Source organism: Suricata suricatta, chromosome 15 (assembly GCF_006229205.1).
Source record: "Suricata suricatta isolate VVHF042 chromosome 15, meerkat_22Aug2017_6uvM2_HiC, whole genome shotgun sequence".
In the NCBI taxonomy this organism is placed as follows: Eukaryota; Metazoa; Chordata; class Mammalia; order Carnivora; family Herpestidae; genus Suricata; species Suricata suricatta.
Window position 1 is genome coordinate 39198367 of NC_043714.1, and position 17511 is coordinate 39215877.

The following is a 17511-nucleotide window of genomic DNA, read 5'->3' on the forward strand; positions in this document are numbered from 1 at the left end:
CAGAGTAGAAATACTCATAAGAAGAGACAAAGAAGAGACGGTAACCCTCCTCATGGCGGGTTTCTGTGTCTGGTCAGGTGTGGGGGTGGAAGATGGGGTGGGAGATGAAGGAATTAACTGGCTGAGATGTTCAAGATTTCACTGAGATTGGTCTGGCACTTTTAACACCTGAAAATAGAATCATTGGTTAATATCTGAAAATGGCCAAAATGTTTTGGGATCTTACAAAGATACGGTCCCCCAGTGGGGAAGAGGGAACCAAGAGCACAGATTTGAAAGCCAGGGAAGGGAGGAAAAGTGAAGGTGATATCCACTTGCTCAACGAGTCTGGCCTAGTCAGCAACCCGGTTCTGATCCCTTTACCGGGTAAATTCTCTCTGCTGAATTGCACTTCTCACTTCTGGGAAGAGTGACACCCACATCTTACCAGGCTATGATTTTACTAGATTGCTTTTCTTTCTGGACCAGGAAGGAGGACAGGGCACCACAGTGAGGGGACCTCAGAGTCCTCGAAGGGGACAGCAGAGGTTCCAGAGAGAACCTTAGAAGTAAGGAGGACCTGTGTGGGCTTGGTCTCTTGGGAACTGGCTATTTCTTGAGACTGGGCCTGAGCAGCTTTGGTGAGCCAGTCCCAAATCCTACCATCAAAAAGGAAAATAGGGTGAGGTTGCAGACATATGTGCCTGGAGTTTTTGAACAGGTCCTGTGAAAATTTTTTCAAAGCAGAGATCTTGCCAGATTTCCATGTGACAACAAAAGCGTTGGCTGCACAGAACTGCTTAGGACATTTCTCTATTCTTGGGTTTTCATGACCTAAGCAGATGAGAATGGCTACTGTCTGACTAACACTTTGACCTATTTTTGAAATGACTTCTTTACAAGAAGCTGGAGATAAGTGCAGAGAATTATACATTTATAATCCCAGTATAGACAGGATTGTCTAACCCTCTCATTTTAGCTGCTCCCTGTCCTGCCAGTGGTAGGTGAATGCTGACCAAATGTTGGCGAGATTCTAATGGCCTAAGCTATTTGCTCTGGAGGTAATTACCACAAAGGTAGGTGTGGGGCAAGAGATGGGGGGGTGGGGGAAGGGCATGCCAGGTTCCAGAGTGACAGACTGGGGGAGGCTGTGAGGGCCCCGGAGGTTTATTTGTAATTCTGCCTCTGCTTCTTGGTACCCCAGGAAATTCTCAAGGATGAGTGGGCCACCAGTGAGGCTCGGTACAGTGCGAAGAGCTGGGACTTCGTATTCAGATCTAGGTCTGGATGTTTTTCTACCATTTTACTTGCCATGTGATGGTGGCTTTCACCTCATCTTCCAGAACCTATTTCCCCACCTAATAAATGGATATGGTGATTTACCGTTTTTGCCTCTCAGATTTCATAAAAGAGTAAATAAGTATCACCTGGGAAATGGGGTTATAGACTGCGAAGTGCTCTGCAAGATTTACTGAAAGCACTTGAAGTCCTTTAAATGGGGCTTCTGACAATTCGCCCTTTTCACGGGTGGAAGCAGGAGGGGAATCTGAGTTAATTCTAAATGATGGCTGATGTCGGCATGGTTTGGGTGGGCTCAGCCAGCCTGAGACCCTCTAGTTGGCCCAGACTCCCTCCCACCCGACTCCCCTTCAGGGTTTGGGTGTGGGAGCCCAGTGGGTCCCAGGTCACTCTGGGGAATAACTGGAACCCCCACTAGTAATACTGAGAGCTGCTGGTTTAGTGCCCCTGAGAGAGTCTCTATTTCCATCTCTGAGCCCACAGACGAGGAGGAGGGAATGGTGGTAAAAAGTAGTAAAGCAGACAGCACCTTGCTGCCTTCTGCTGTGGCCACCTGCTAGCTGTCTTAGCAGCCCCTGAACGTGGAAACTTGAGGGGATATTGGTGGTGACCTTGGGTTCAGTTCAGGTTCAATGACACACTTGTTCCTGCTGCTGAGACTAGCTACCTATAAGGTCATGTATGAGCCTTTTCTAATGCAGAGTAGGGGGTTCTATCGCTCTCCTAAGGCTCTCTTAGGCTCCGTCTCTGGAAAGAGAAGATGTGATATGGTGGCTGAGTCATGTGATTGACTCTGGCTTGTTTCCTTGGAGACAGGACTTGTCACCATTGGAACCCTAGGCAGGGGTGGAGCTTGCCTCCTCTGCATCTGTTCTGGACTCCCGGTGTTGGCAGAATGTGTGGATTCTAAAAACTTCCCAGGTCGAGCTGGGCCAGTTTAGACAATGCTAGTAATCTGCAATTAGGCCAGCAGTCTGGTCAGGGAATACACAGGCCCTGGCGGGCATGGGGTGAGGCAGGAGAAGGGGAGGCCCAGCCTTCAACAGAAACCTTAGACGCACTTCCTGCTGGGCTCTGCTACCTGTCCCAGCTGTGGCCAGCCTGGAACTGCACATGAGCTGTTCTGGGGAGGTAGGAAATGGGAAAGTCAGCTGCACTGAGAAGCAGGGCCAGAGCAAGGTGCATTTACTGACAAAAGCATCCCTCTACAGACTCAGAAGAGTCTTCTAGGATGGATAAGCACCTTCACTGTTGTCCGACATGCAAAACTGTAAAGCTGTTATCTTCGCCTTTTACCATGATCATTAGCTGAAAACATCCCTAGCACCTGGACAGTATCAACGTGGTGTAGTGGTTATTGAAAGACCCAAGTTTTAGACCCAGACTGCCTGGATTCAGACCCTAACTTTATCCCTTACTTGCTTGGTGACTGGGCAAGTAACATAACCTAGCTGTGTCTCAGTGTTCTCATAGGGGAAATGGGGCTAATAATAGTATCAACCTCATAGCGTTGCTGTGAAGGGGAAAAATGAGTTAATGCATGTAAAGTTCTTAGACCAAGGATTTCTGGCACAAGATAAACAGTCAAGGAGTGTGAGCTATTCTTGTTTTGTGTCATTATCTCAAGAGTAGCACACTTCCCCTTTTCTTTTGGTGTGCCTGGCTCTGATGGAAAATAAGTTTCGACCTGTGTGTCAGAGTCAACAAGTTGGTTGCAGCTACCCAGACAGCTGTGTTGAGAAGGATTCTGAGGCTGCACCCAATCTCAGCAAGGGGGAATTATAAGTGCCCCATTAGCAAGGTGGGCCGTGGGTGAGGAAATCGGGAGTGGCAGCAAAAGTGCCGTATAGTTTCCTGTTCTGGGACTTAAATTACTTTAAGGTGTTTTCCCTACCTCTGTCTCAGTCCTTTCTGCCTTTGCTTCTGCAAAACACACTGGTTCGTGGATGGGCTTTCCTGCCAAACATCGCTCTGTAGAATCCGGAGGCTGTTCCAAATAGGAACCTTCCAAGATTTTTTTCTTTGGAGAAAGCAAAGTCCAGGTGGCCTGCTATTGAGGATGCTTGGAGCCCAGTGGGGCACATACAGTGTCCTCTGTGTTACAGAGCACAGGGGTTCCCAGAGACACCAGGAAGCGCTTCACTGATTATTCTTCTGTGGCACCCGTGGTTCTGGATTCCAAATACTAATGATTAGCACAGGAACTTCCTCATGACCTTGTCTGGGCAATCATTGATTTGTTAATCTCTCCGGGACCTCGTGCTGAATTATGTTTATTTCCATTCAGTGGTCGTCTTTCTGCCTGCACGCTGAAGGACCATTGTAGTGAGGTCATCTGCTGGGATCTCTGTTTGCACCTTTGTTTGCAAATTGACTTTCTGCCGGTTTTTGTGAGCTGTGTTCCATCTTAAACTAAAGAGATCCAAATTTGAATTCCTTACTCTACCAATTACTAGCATTATAATTTGAATAAGTTGCTTAAATTCTCTAAGCCTCACTAGCCTTTTCTATAAAATGGGAATAACACACTCACCTGAGCAGCTTGTGCTGAGGCCTAAATGGAGAGTGTATTACAAGCACTTGGCATGGGCCTTGCCCAGATTAACTGTGCCAAAAGCAGTAGCCATTATTTTCTTTTTTAAAAAAAATGTTTATTTATTTATTTTGAGAGAGAGAGAGAGAGCATGCGAGCAGGGGAGGGGCAGGGAGAGAGGGAGAGAGAAAACGCCAAGCAAGCTCCAAGCTGTCAGCACAGAGCCCAACATAGGGCTCCATCCTATGAACCGTGAGATCATGACCTGAGCCAAACCCAAGAGTCAGATGTTTAACTGACTAAGCCACCCAGGCAGTCAGTGGCCCTTATTTTCTTAAGCAGAAAGGTCATCTTCATTAAGTGATATAATATAAAAACAATGACAATGGGATAATGTCAATTTGTATGGCACATATTTATCATGTCTAGCACAGAGCAAATGCTCAATGAATACTAGCTGTTGCTGCTGTTGTTGTTGTTGTTATTATTACTATTGACATATGGTCTATCTCAGCAGCTTTGAAGGGTAACATTATCATCCACGCCCCTGACCAGGCTTCTAAATTAAAGCCCCATGGACCCCTTGATCATTTGTGGGTAGAATTCATGGGGTCAGTGACCTTGGATAGGAAAACATTTTGACCTTCTCCTTTCACTAACCTCTAACTACAACTTAGAATCACCTTCAATTATGAACGTAGGCAACAAAATACAATAGTGGGAACAATACCTGTGACTTGAAAGCAACACAAGTCCACATTTCTTCATAGTTGTTGCAGATAACTTAAAGATGGGCCACACGTGTCACTACTTCAGAACTAGGTATTAGATCTACTATCACAATTTATTTAACATGTTAATAAAAAAGCACGTTTTGATACTTTGATTTCAACCTGACTAGTTTTCTTTGAATCGTTTTTATATTTCATTTTATGCATTTAAGAACATTATCCTAGAAAAGGTCCAGCTTCTTCCCCAGAAGCCAGGTGAGCTAGTGCACGGCACAAAAATGGGTAAGAATGTGGAGGCAGCCTCTAAGACCACCCTCACTTCTGATGCCACCTGCAAGTTTGAGGGTCTCCAAGTCCACCTTCATTTTTGATAATGTGGGGCTCAATAAATTACTTGATAAATTACTAGAAGTAATTAGAGAATTTACTGAAAGCTCTTATGGTTACAGTATATTACAAGGAAAGGAGCTGGCCAAGGGAAGAGACCAGTGGAGCAGAAAGTTCCAAGAATGGAGCTTCTGGTTCTTCTTTCCCAGGGGGGTCATGGATTGTACCAGCTTTTCCTGGTGACAATGTGTGACGTGTGAGAACTGCCAGCCAGGGAAGCTCACCTGAAATTTGGTGTCCAGAGTCTATTGAGGCTCAGTCAGGTAGCCATTGTGGACCACCCCCCACTTGGCTGAACTTGAATCTTAGCCATTCTGGAGGTCAAGCTGACACCATGTGGCCAAACAGCCTCCTGCCCCCGATAAATCACATTGTGTGGTCCAAGGCCCCCAGGTAAACCCTGATCAGGAAGGACATTTCAAGGGCTTAGGGATACCTCAAAGGAGCTGAGGACTAAGGCCAGACTTCTCTTTGGGTTAGGTTAATTTGTCACAATGCAGTGGTCCCCTCCGGGAACTCCACTCTGGGGCTGTAAGCTTGGAGGTGGGTAATGAGGAAAAGGGTGGAGAATCAGCTAATACATGGCTACTGAAACATAAATTAGAGGAAGATTTTTTTTTTGTACCCTGCAAAGACAATGTAGAATTCATTGTTCACAAAGGAAACTGAATAATATCAATGATTAAAAATGTCACTTGGCTCTGGCTCCACACCTAATACTTTTCTAAGTGCACTTCCATCTGTTGTCTTGTTTAATCCTCAAAAGAGGTGGAAAGAAGGGGGATTGTTAAGTCTCTGAGATGCAGGAGGCCCAGGAGGCTGGGGCAGAGTGAGGATCATCACGGCCTCCTCCCTTGCCCCACACTGCCCATTGCCTCCTCTCCGGTTATTCAGACAGAGCCCTGTGACCAAGATCAGCAGTTATTTTGCAGAATCAGGTATCTGGTAATGCCAGGGTGGTGCAAGGAGCAGAACCAGTTTGGGAGATGGCGTGTTCCGGAGTATACCACACGGGGTGATCACATGAGGTCACTGCCCGCCCGATGTAACCAGCCTATGAGCGGGAAAGCACGCGTTTGCAGGAGCGTGGAGTCTCCTGGGCCAACATGTTCTGACTCATCTAAAGCAAGTCCATAGTTGTGACCTCACTCCGAAGTTTGGTGTAAATTACATGCAGTCAATTTCCATGCTAACATTGAAAAGCCATTCTTTCAGGATCTTTTCTGTGGTATCTACCCAGGGTTAGGCCATTTCTGTGGACTGTCGGCACCCGGGCCCGCCTGCTCTGCAGGAGACTTCATTCTCTGAAGGCGGGAATGCAGTGGGCATGGGCCTCCTCTACCAGCAAGCACAGGAGGCTTTTGGGAGGTGCAGCTAGGATCTGGAGGGCTTTGTGTTTTCCCTGAAGAGGACATCTGTGCTTACAAGTATACTTGTATGTAATTTGTCAAGTAATTGCCAGTATTTTATGGAGGCCTATGTGTTTTCTTTTTAAATTACCTTTAAAAAGGATTGTTTAAGGGTTCGCCTGGTGGGCTCAGTCATTTCAGAGTCTGACTTCAGCTCAGGTCATGATCTCACTGTTCATAGGTTTGAGCCCCACGTTGGGCTCACTGCTATCGGTGTGAAGCCAGGAACCTGCTTCGGATCTCCCTCTCTTGCTGCCTCTCCCTCTCTCTGTCTGTCAAAAATAAATAAACTTAAAAAAATTTTTTTTCAGGGGTGCCTGGGTGGCTCAGTCAGTTGACCAACTGGCTTCGGTTCAGGGTTCATGGGTTTGAGCCCGCATCGGGCTCTGTGCTGACGGCTCAGAGCCTGGAGCCTGCTTCGGATTCTGTGTCTCCCTCTCTTTCTGACCTTCCCCTGCTCATGCTGTGTCTCTCTCTCTCTCTCAAAAATAAATAAAACATTAAAAAAAAATTTTTTTTCAGAGTGTCTGGGTGGCTTAGTCAGTTAAGTGTTTGACTTCCACTCAGGTCATGATCTCACGGTTTGTGGGTTTGAGCCCCAAGTTGGGCTCTGTGCTGACCGCTCAGTGTCTGGAGCCTGCTTCGGATTCTTTCTCCCTCTCTCTCTGTCCCCACCCCGTCAAAAATAAACATCAAAAAAAGTTTTAAAAAAGATTGTGTAAAATGACCATTCTCCCTCATCTGTGATGCTGGCGTCAGTCGGAGCAAGCTCTTTCCGAAGATCAGCTGCATGCTTTGGGCCCTCTGCGCACAGCTGGACTGCAGCTCTGTGGGGCGAGGCCTGCCCTGTCCTGCTCACGGCTGCCATGTCAGCACCTGCAGCAGTGCTTGGTGTATAGTAGGCATTGGGTCAATGTTGACTGAATAATAGAAATACATCCTATGAGCTCTCTCACTGTAGTGATTTCCTGTGGGAAAGCTACCAGACACTGGGTAGCTTTAAACAGCAGAGATTTGTTCTCTCACAATTCTGGAGGCCTGAAGGGCTATGTCAGCATCACTGGGCCGATATCAAGGCCACACTCCCTCTGGAGGCTCTACTGGAGAATTTGTTCCTTGTTTCTTCTAAGCCTCTGGTGGCTGCTGCATTCCTTGGCTTGTGGCCGCATTATTCCTGTCTCTGCCTCTTCTCTTCTGAGTGTGTCAAATGCCCTGAGCCTCCCTCTTATAAGGATACATGTTATTGCATTTGGGGTCTGCTAGGGAATCCTGGATAATCTCCCCATCTCAAGATCCTTACTCACACCTGCAAAATTCCTCCTGCCCACCCTCACCCCTGCGCTTTCCCATACAAGGTAGTAGTTACAGGTTTCAGAATTAGGAAGTAGAAATGTTTTGGGGCCATTGTTTCAGCTGATAACACCCCAAAGGGGATGTAAGCATGGCGAAAGCTGGGCAGCTTCTCACTCAGGAGTCTGATGGGGATGCGTGGGGGCGCATGCTCCTAAACACTGCTAATTCAGACCAAGGATCAACAGACCATTCTGGTTCATGGGGCACCACAATGTGCATATGCTTAGGGACCTATATGACAATGGAAAAGGTAAGGACAAGAAAAACTGCCTTTTCTCACCCTCAGAGTCTGAGCGCTCAGCAGATCCATACTCACCCTCCCCAGCAAGGCTCCCCCAACTTGACCATCAGGTGGCAGAAGCGGGAAAGGCAACCCTTCCCACGGCCCATCCTCAGGGGGGCCCTGGTCCTAGGGCTCTCTGGGGGGTTCCTATGGGGGAGAGTGCCTCTTTCTGATTTGCATGGGTTGTCACCTTCCTGGTGGCCACAACCTCAAGGCTCCCCTGCTCCACAGTGGGTAGGTGAGGGGTGGGTGGAAGAAGCAAATAAGAGAGTAGGTAACAATTTGGGAAGCCCAGATAACAGAAGGTCAGATAAAGAGGATTATACATCAGGCTGGCTAAACCCAGAGAGTTTTGCTTCATGTGCTCTCTGGGGCCTGCAGATGTGGCTGCCACCCTCTGTTCCCAGACAGATTGTAAAAGGGACAGACTAAAGGAAAATAGAAGGGGGCTGGCTGCCTGAATTTAGCAGGTTTGTCTCTGCTTACCCTACTCCACACCACCCTCCTGGTGGACGTCCCTGCCCCCCCCCCCATAATTCCTCAACCTATTGTGCTAGGGGCTCGCATAATTAGGATCTCTTATTCTCCATTCTCCAGATTTTCTCTAAAATTGCCTTAATCTTGGCTTAGTTGGTTAAGCATCTGACTCTTGGTTTCCACTCAGGTCGTGATCTCAAGGTTTGTGAATTTAAACGCCACCATCCATCTCTGTGCTGATAGCTCAGACCCTGCTTGGGATTCTCTCTCTCCCTCCCTCTCTCACTCTCTCTCCCTCTCTCCCTTACTTGTACTGTTATATCTCTCTCTCTCAAAAATAAGTTAGTTACTTTAAAAAAATTAAAAAATAAAATTTCCTTAATCTTACTGTTGCTTTGCCCATATACCCAGAGTGAATCCCCAAGTCAAGGTGGGAACAAGGGCGAGTATAACTCCAGGATCTCTCTGCTCAGGTCGCTTCTAGCACCCAGGCAGAGGGAGCTGGAGTGAGGGGGAGGTGGGCAGAGACTCACATTTTCCTTCCTGCAGGGCTCCACTGCTCTGCGCCTGGACGACCACCCTCTCCGGGCGCCTGGGAGCATTGCCTCTGATGAGTTCCAAAGTTTCTGTCTGTCTTTACATAGCTGCCTTTATCTGATTTATCCCCTGTGGGCACTGAGAGCCACTGTGGGCCTCAGGCAGAGTCCTGTGTGCAGAATGAGGTGAGCTCAAGTGTACTGCTGCCCTGGCTGGCTGAGTTTTCCCCCACAGGCTCTGAGCCTCTGTCTGCTGTTCTAAAATGGGACAGGGTGAAACAAGCTGATCAATAAGAACTTCCCAGGAGTGCTACCCAGCCTCTGTAGTGTCAGGATTGGCTCAAGGACTGAGCCTGGATCTTGAAGTCCAGGTTTTATTCGGCCTGTATCTGTAGCCTTCTGTCATAAGCAGGGGTGAACGTATTTAGTGGCCCCGGGCTCTGTGTCTGTCTGAATTTGTAGCCCTTGCCTCTTATTCATACCAGGACCAGCCTACACCTTGCACTTTCAGAGAAGGGGGTCCAGGCTCCCTGGGCGCACTCAAGGCGTGCCGGGCTGGGCAGTAGAGCTGAGGAAGAAGGCATGGTGAGGAGCTGCCTGCAGCCTCCCTCCTGCACAGCCTTGCTGGGTGGATCTGCTGGGGAGAAACGCCGGAAGGCTTCCTCCAGGAGGTGGCTGCTGTAACAAACTACATAGAATGGGGGAGCTTAAACAACAGAAATTTACTCCTCACCCTTCTGGAGGCCTGGAAGTCTGAGATCAGATTGCCTGCACGGTCAGATGCTGGTACGGGCTCTCTTCCTGACTCACTGATCGTCTCTTTTCGCTGTGTCCTCACATGATACAGAGAGATTGTCTCTCCTGTCTCTTCTTATAAGGGCACTGATCCCACTCATGGGGCTGCACCCTCGTGAACTTGTCTAACCCTAATCGTCTCCCTCAGGCCCCCCTCCAGACGCCATCACACTGGGCATTAGGCATCCACATATGAATTGAGGGTTTGCGGGGGGACACAAACAGCACTGTTCTTGAGGGGAGTGATCCTACCACTAGCATCACTCCAGCTGCCCATGGAACCAGGTGCCTGTGGGCAAGTCTGGGTGTGGACACGAGGGTGGGTACAAGGGGGTTTCCACCTCCCAACCCCTTCCCTGGGGGTAAGCTTGCCTGGACAAAGAGCCTCCCAGCTGAGACATGACACATTCATCACGTCCATTTTCTCTCCTCCTGCCTGAAATCCCCCAGGCTGCCTTCTGGGTGCTGTTTCCTCCAGAAAGGAGAGGTGAAGGTCAGTTAGACCTGGAGCCTGCCCTCTGCCTGCTCTACCCGGTAGGGAAGACTAGCAGGTGAGCCTGGTGTGGGTGTCCAGCAAGAGAAGCCTGTACAAGACTTAGACTTGACATCTCAGTGTTTCTTTTTTATTATTAAAAAAATAGTTTTGTGTTTATTTATTTTGAGAGAGAGAGGGAGAGGCACAAAGAGAGAGGGTACCAAGTAGACTCCGGGCTGTCAGTGCAGAGCCTGATGCAGGACTGGAACTCATGAACCATGAGATCATGACTTGAGCTGAGATCCAGAGTCAGATGCTTAACCAACTGAGCCACCCAGGAACCCTGACATCTCTATACATCTGATGTGCCATGTTCATTCTTACCTCAAGGCCTTGACATGTGCTGTTTTCTCTGCCCAAACTACTCTCTCCCCTTCAACTGGTGAGCTCCTACTTATCCTTCGGGTGCCCACAAAAATCTTCCCCGAGGCCCTTTCCCTCGTTATTTCACTTCCTTTTGACATCTCCTAGCTTTGTTTCCTTTTCCTCTCCCTCCTGTAGGGCAGGAACTGTGTCATTCATGTTCCTTGCTGCACCCCAGTGCCCAGTTCATAGTAAGTGCTCAGTAAATATTTACTGGGCCATTGAAGAAAGCTGCTGCACAGAAGAAGCACTGGTTAATTTTATTAGAAAGGGATGAGGGACGGTTTTCTGGAGAAGGTGATGAGCAAGGAGAGGTTTGTTTAAGGAAGGGGTTTGCTGGATGTGACAATGGGAACAGCATGTGCAAAGGTCCAGTGACATTATATGGAAGGTCAATGTTGCCGGGATGCAGAGTGAGGGAGGAATGGGTGAGATGAAGGTACAGCAGAGGCCTGCTCATGGAAGACCCAACGGGCCTATTCAGAAGCTGTGGAACGTGGATACGAGGGGGGATAATGGGATTGCTGTGTGAGGTGGATTGAAGGCTCCCCGGCTGGACCTATGAGGTGGCCTTGTGGTACACCAGCAGAGAGACCATGAGGCCTGAGCCCAAGCAGTAGCTGTGAGGATGTGGAGGATGAATACATTTGGGCAATCAGGCTCATGCCTAATTGGACGTAGTAGAAGGAGTAGTGGAGAGTAGTAGGTGAGTTCACTAACCCAAACAACAGACATGAGAAGAAGAACAACTTTGAGGAAGTTGGGGACAGAAGATCTAGATCGGTTCTCCATTAGACACGTTCAGTTTGGGTGTCCCTTGGGACTGGAGGTAGCAAACAGTTTTCTATTTGAGTCTAGATCTCAAGAGACCATTCAGAGTAGGAGGTAGAGATTTGGATTACTGGACCTTTATGTGGAAATTGAAATCCCAGGGATGAATGAGACAGCTGGAGAGAGGGTGTAGAGCAGAACCAGAGGGCTCCAGGCATAAAAACCTCAGGGAAGTGAATATTCAAGGGGCCTTCAGAAAAGGGGGCCAAGGAAGGGACACAAAGAAAGAGTGGCAGAGCAGCAGGAGAACCAGCAAGGGGAGTGTCACGGAACGTGCTCTGGGTTGTCTGAGCAACACAAGTCCCACTATCCTTGACGTAAGCATGTGGACCTTCCTGTTTCAGAGAGTGGATCGCGAGAGTGGAAGCCAGTATTCCACTGTCAGTGCTTAGCGTAGGAATACACATGTGATCCTTTCTGACCCATGAAACATGAGCTAAAAAGTTCCAACAAGTTTCTGGGACAAGTTTTATGTTCTTAAGACAGAAGCAAGGATGAGATGGTTCTGTTTTCCCGTTGGACTTAATGGAGTCTGCATGTGAGGCCTGGAGCGGTTGCAGTTCCCCTGTGACCACAAGGACAAACAGCCTAGGGATCAAGTCAATACACCAAAGTTGACAAAGAGGAGAAAGTGGGGTCTTTGATGACATTAGCAATCTACCATAGCAACTATCCCTGGGATCTACTCTTCCACTGAGCCCTTTCTTATGTGATATAATAAGTTGTATTTTTGTTTAAGCCAGTTTGGCTCAGGTTTTCTGTTACTTTCTATTATAGTAAACCAAGGAAGAAGAATATTTCAGCAGAATCACACTCCTCAGAAATTCAGTTATGAAAGAAAATCTAATAGTGTTGATTGGATTTGGCAATATGGTGGTCACAGGGTACATTCAGTAGAGAGATGGGCTAGAAGGCTGACGGAAGAGATGGAAGGTGAATGTGATGTGTGGAAGTGAAGACCAGAGGTGCAGACAATTCCTTTAAGAATCTTGGTTGAGATAGGATAATGGAAAAGCACCTAGTCAAAGACTTCCATTTTTATTCAGTTAAGATTGGGCTTTGCTGTGATAACAAACAAACATCAAATCTCAATGGCTCAACATACACAAATTTTGTATGTTGTTTTTGTTTTTTTTCACTTGTATGAGGTCCTCTGTGGATCAGAGAGCTCCTTTCTAGTGATGGCTCTGGGATCTGGGTTGTCTTTGTATTGTGGTCATGCCATCTCAGAGTGAGATCTTCCCTGACTTATCCTGCTAGTGACACTTGGCACTTTGGCTCTGAGTCCAAAAGTGACTGGTCACACACTAGACCTCAAATATATCTAGTTCTTGATCCTTGGAACCTGTGACTGTCACCTTGGCCAAAAAAAAAAAAATTTTTTTTTCCATGATCCAGATGTGGTTAAGGATGTCAAGATGGGAAGGTGATCCTGGATTATCCAGATGGGCCCTAAATGTAATCACATGTATTCTTATAAGAGAGAGAAAGAGAAAGATTTAACAGAGAGAGAAGAGGGGGTACCTGACTGGCTCAGTCAGTAGAACATACAACTCTTGATCTCAGGTTGTGAGTTCAAGCCTCACATTGGGTGTGGAGGCTTATTAAGAAATATTAATTAAAAAGAAAAAAATAGAAGAGGAGAAGGCGACATGAGCACATGTACAGAGATTGAAGTGATGTGGCCACAAGCCAAGGAAAGCCCACAGCCACCAGAAGTTAGAACTGGCAAGGAATAGATTCTTCCCTTCCCTAGAGCCTCTGGAGAGTGTATGGCCATCCTAATTTGTTGGTTTCAGCCCAGAGATACTGATTTCAGACTTGTGGCTTCCGGAACAGTGAGAGAATAAATGTCTATTGTTTCTAGCGAGCCAATTTACAGTAATTTGTTACGGCGGCCAAATGAAACTGGTATACCAGGTTTGGGGGATGGCCCGGGAACACATCAGTCTGCACTCCTCTGACCTTTCCCATCTGGGAGGTCAAGAAGAGGTTTCTGTGGGCCCCTGTGCCCGTGGTAGAACTGGGAGAAGAGGCGGAGCCACACTAGTGTTGCACTGATAGAAGAGCTTTAGAAAATGGTCTATAGACACCCAGGAATCCTTCTTATGCACCTGCTATGGAGCAGAGCTGCTGCGAAATCAGATATAATAAGACTTGGAAGTGGGTGTGGTGGATTCCTGTTGTCCAGGCCGAGGCTGGTCTATCTTGAGTCTGGGCTGTGGGCTGGAGCTGTTGGAGCACAGGATTTCCCAGGCCCATCCTACTGGCCTTGCTAAGGGGTTGGGTGCCTCGGCCAGAAGGCCCTGGAATCTGAAATGTCCTCCACCCTGAAGCAGATGTGAGGAGGGTGCTGGTCCCAAGGTCACATGTTTGGCTCAGGTTTCTCTGGGAGTCAGGACAAGGGCGGTAGAGTCCTGCCTGACCTGCAAGGAAGTTCATGGGGTGAAGTGTGGAGCTGCCAAACCCCAGGGGGGCTGAGAGGCCTGCGGCCCAGGTGTGGCGTGCCAGGGTTGGACACAGCCGTCCCAGCGCTGGCAGCCATGGGAGCTCACAGTGGCTCTGTCCAGGGACGGAGATGGGGCTCAACTGGACCTGTGGTTTGCGGTAACTTTTGTGTCTGCTTGGTCTGACAGAAGGGATGGGTGTCTCTGAAGCACAGAGGGGCCTCTGGAACTTTCTACCACTGATGGAACTCTGAGCAACTGTGACCTTGGGCCTGAGGATTTCTGGACCTCGGTTTCATATGACACTTCACCCTGGGGGTGGGAATGTATGTAAGGCCATCCACGGGTACACCGGACTGGAGAACTCTGCCTGCCTGACTCACCGAGTCAGCTGACTGGGGGACAGGCCATCTTCTCTTCAGCTTTATGGAAGAAACAGAGCTCAGGGAAGAGGGAGTAGTCCTTTCAAATCGGGAGTGAAGGGAAGTTGGCCAGGAATGGGAGCTGCAGACGTAGGTCAGCACACAGCAACCAGAACATTCCAGCACTCTCAGATGGAGGAGTCAGTGTTCCATCCATTTTTCTGAGGGGAGCACTTTGGGAATCTGACAGGGTGAACACAGTGGCGGCCTGTGTGACGCTCTGTGGCTGTCTCTCTCCTCTCTCCATTTCTCTTGCTTTCCTTCCCCTCTCTCCTCTCCTGGTTCCTCTTTTCTTCCTCCATCCCTTGTTTTGTCTCTGCACGTCTGCCTGCCTCTTCCTGTATCTCTTTCTGTCCACTGCTGGTGTCTGTAACATGGACACACCCAGATCACTTTATCCAGATCACTGGGCTAAAGGGGCAGGAGGTCACAGGAAGCACCTGTGCTCTGACTCCACCCAAGCATTTTTTTCCCTCTCACTGATACTTCCTCATTCATCCTTTCCTTTACAAACACTTGCTCACAGTGTCATCTGTGACTTTTTGGTCCCCTAATGTATCTTTATCTATTTTTATCACCAAACAGCCAGACATCTTCTTGGTGTTCCCCAACCCCTAACCCTGGACCAGCCTGGACCAGCTTGGCAGAGAAGTCTCAGCTACTTGGGGCTCAGGTCAGGCCAGGAGCCTGGAGGGGTTTGGGGCAGGGGCTGGGCAGCAGGCAGGGATGTCCAGAGAGGTCTGGCTCCTTGACTCCTGAGAAGTTACTCAGATAGAAAGAGGAGACTACAGCCTCCCCTCAGCTCCAAGCCCCCTGGGGCTGTCCCCTCCTGAAGCCCAGGAGCCTTGCAGTATAAGAGCACCTAGGTGAAGGCTGTGGAGCTTCTTGTTAGCACACGATGTAGAGCTGGGATACTAGACCTCTGGTACAGTCACAGAGGTCACAATCAGTATTTTTAATCTGGAAAATGGGTATTTTATTATCCCAGGTACCTTAATGTATAAAGTCACTTAATTCTACCACAACCTTATGAGTAGGTACTATCATTACCTCTGGTGCACAGGTGACAAAACAGGGCTGCAGAGAGGTTAAGTTACTTGTCTAAGTTTGAACAGCTGGTGAGCAGCTAAGTTGGGATTTAAACCCAGCAGTCTGGCCCCAGACCTCACACCCATATGAGCGAATGTTCTCTTAATGGCCTGGGAAATATTCTTTCTTTCCCATACTTTGATGGCTTGGGAGAACAATAATGGTACCCCACTCCTGGTACCTCTGAGAAACTGTATTTATAGGCCTGGGTCTATGGACAAATGCCTAGGGAGAGGGACCCTGTCTGCAGAAGTGACTGTCCAGGTCCTGAGGGCATGTGGCCATGTCTACTTTGGCCTTCTGGGGGTTTTAGGGGATCACTGGGAGGAAGAGGGGGGCTACTCCAAGGTTTCAGGAAGCATCTGTGTTTTTCAGCAAGGTCTCTTAGGGCTCTGTTTCCACAATACATTTATTTTTGGAGAATTACTATTCCCAGCTTGGCCCACCAGACCTCTTTGTCAGCCATGTTACTTTTGGTTTCTGCATAAATGTGTTGTGAATCAACTCTGCTGCTGTTAACTTTGCTTCTCTTCTAAAAACAGTATTGTGTGGGAAGCAATGCGTATTCACTCACTTCTTCAACAAACATGATTTCTGTGTATAGGACATTGTGGTGATTGCTCTGGAGACATCAAAGAGGAAATCGGGGCAAACTGTAAGAGACTCTTAAATACAGAGAACAAACAGGGTTGCTGGAGGGGAGGTGGGTGGGGGGTGGGCTAAATGGGGGATGGGCATTAAGGAGGGCACTTCGATGAATCACTAAATTCTACTGCTGAAAGCAAGATTATACTGTATGTTAACTAACTTGGATTTAAATAAAATTAAGAAAAAAGTTGAAATCAGTGTGGCCTTTGCCCTCAAGAATCTTAGAGTCCACTGGCAACAATAAAACATGCAGAGAGATCTCTACTACAATGGCACATGGGCGATGTATGGGCATTGCCTCCAAAGCCACAACAGGGCTTCAGACAGAGCTCTCAGGAAATCTCTTGGGGCAGAGATTCCAAAATACAGAGATTCCTTATGTGTTGTCTACATAAGGTCAATCCTAAGATATAATGTTATTTCTTTGTCCTACAACAGTGCCGATGTAGGTGCCAGACTAGGCTGGTGGGACAGCTCAGCTCTACAAGGTCATCCAGGAACCCAGTTCTGCTGTATCCCATTGCTTTGCTTCACTGTCCTGTTGGCTATTGTCTTCATCTACCTGGTTAGAGTGTGGTTGTTGACACATCAATGTTCCACCTTGTGGGAAGGGCGGAGAGAGGCTGGAGGAACACGCAATAGATGCTTTGAAGCATAGACCCAGAAGTGGCTTCCATATTCTTCTGGTGGCCAGAACTTGGTCATATAGTTACAAAGGAGGCTGGGAAATGTAGTCTATAGTCAAGTGGACAGCTGGAAGTTTAATATGGAAGAAAGGGGGATAATCTCTATTACAACGACGTGCGCCTTGACATGTAGATAGGATAGGTTAGGTAGAACGTAGAGGGGGAGGATACTCCAGGAAGAGAAGATGGCAGAGGTGTGGGAAGGTGCAGGATGGATTTGGGGGCAAGTGAGTATCAAACATCACTGGAGTGTGGGGTTTAGATAGAAGAGGCTGTGACCCCCCCCCCCCCCGTGGGTGGGGCTGGGGCACGTGTCATCCCTTTAACAGGGATGCTCAGCCTTTCCATAGAAGGTGATCCTTGTCCCCTGCTATCCAAAAATGAATCCTTTTTGATCAACCACACAGGATATGTGCATGGTTGGCCTGACTCCCAAAATTTAACCTTGAACCGACAGTGATCTAGATCCTATCAAAATCTTGGTTGCCCAAGGATGTGCTACTTTCAACAGTTATCATTGTATTGGAGGCTGATCTCCATATAATACAAGTTCTGTGAAGAACTATATTAGCAGAATTGTCTAGCAAAAGAGCTTCACTGTATTAAGCTCTTGGAAGAAACGACCACACAAAGGAAATTTTGGTATATTTCAATAAAACATTAAAGGTGTTACCCACTATTTTGCTCATTGTGTAATACGGTATTTTT

The 17511-nt window shown here is 47.9% G+C and overlaps 1 long non-coding RNA gene across 1 annotated transcript in view; it reads right to left on the minus strand.

Moving 5' to 3' along the window:
* The window catches only part of LOC115279401, an 86207-nt gene that overhangs the window by 50550 nt on the left and 18146 nt on the right, over positions 1-17511 (minus strand). The gene's annotated exons all lie outside the window — the stretch shown is intronic.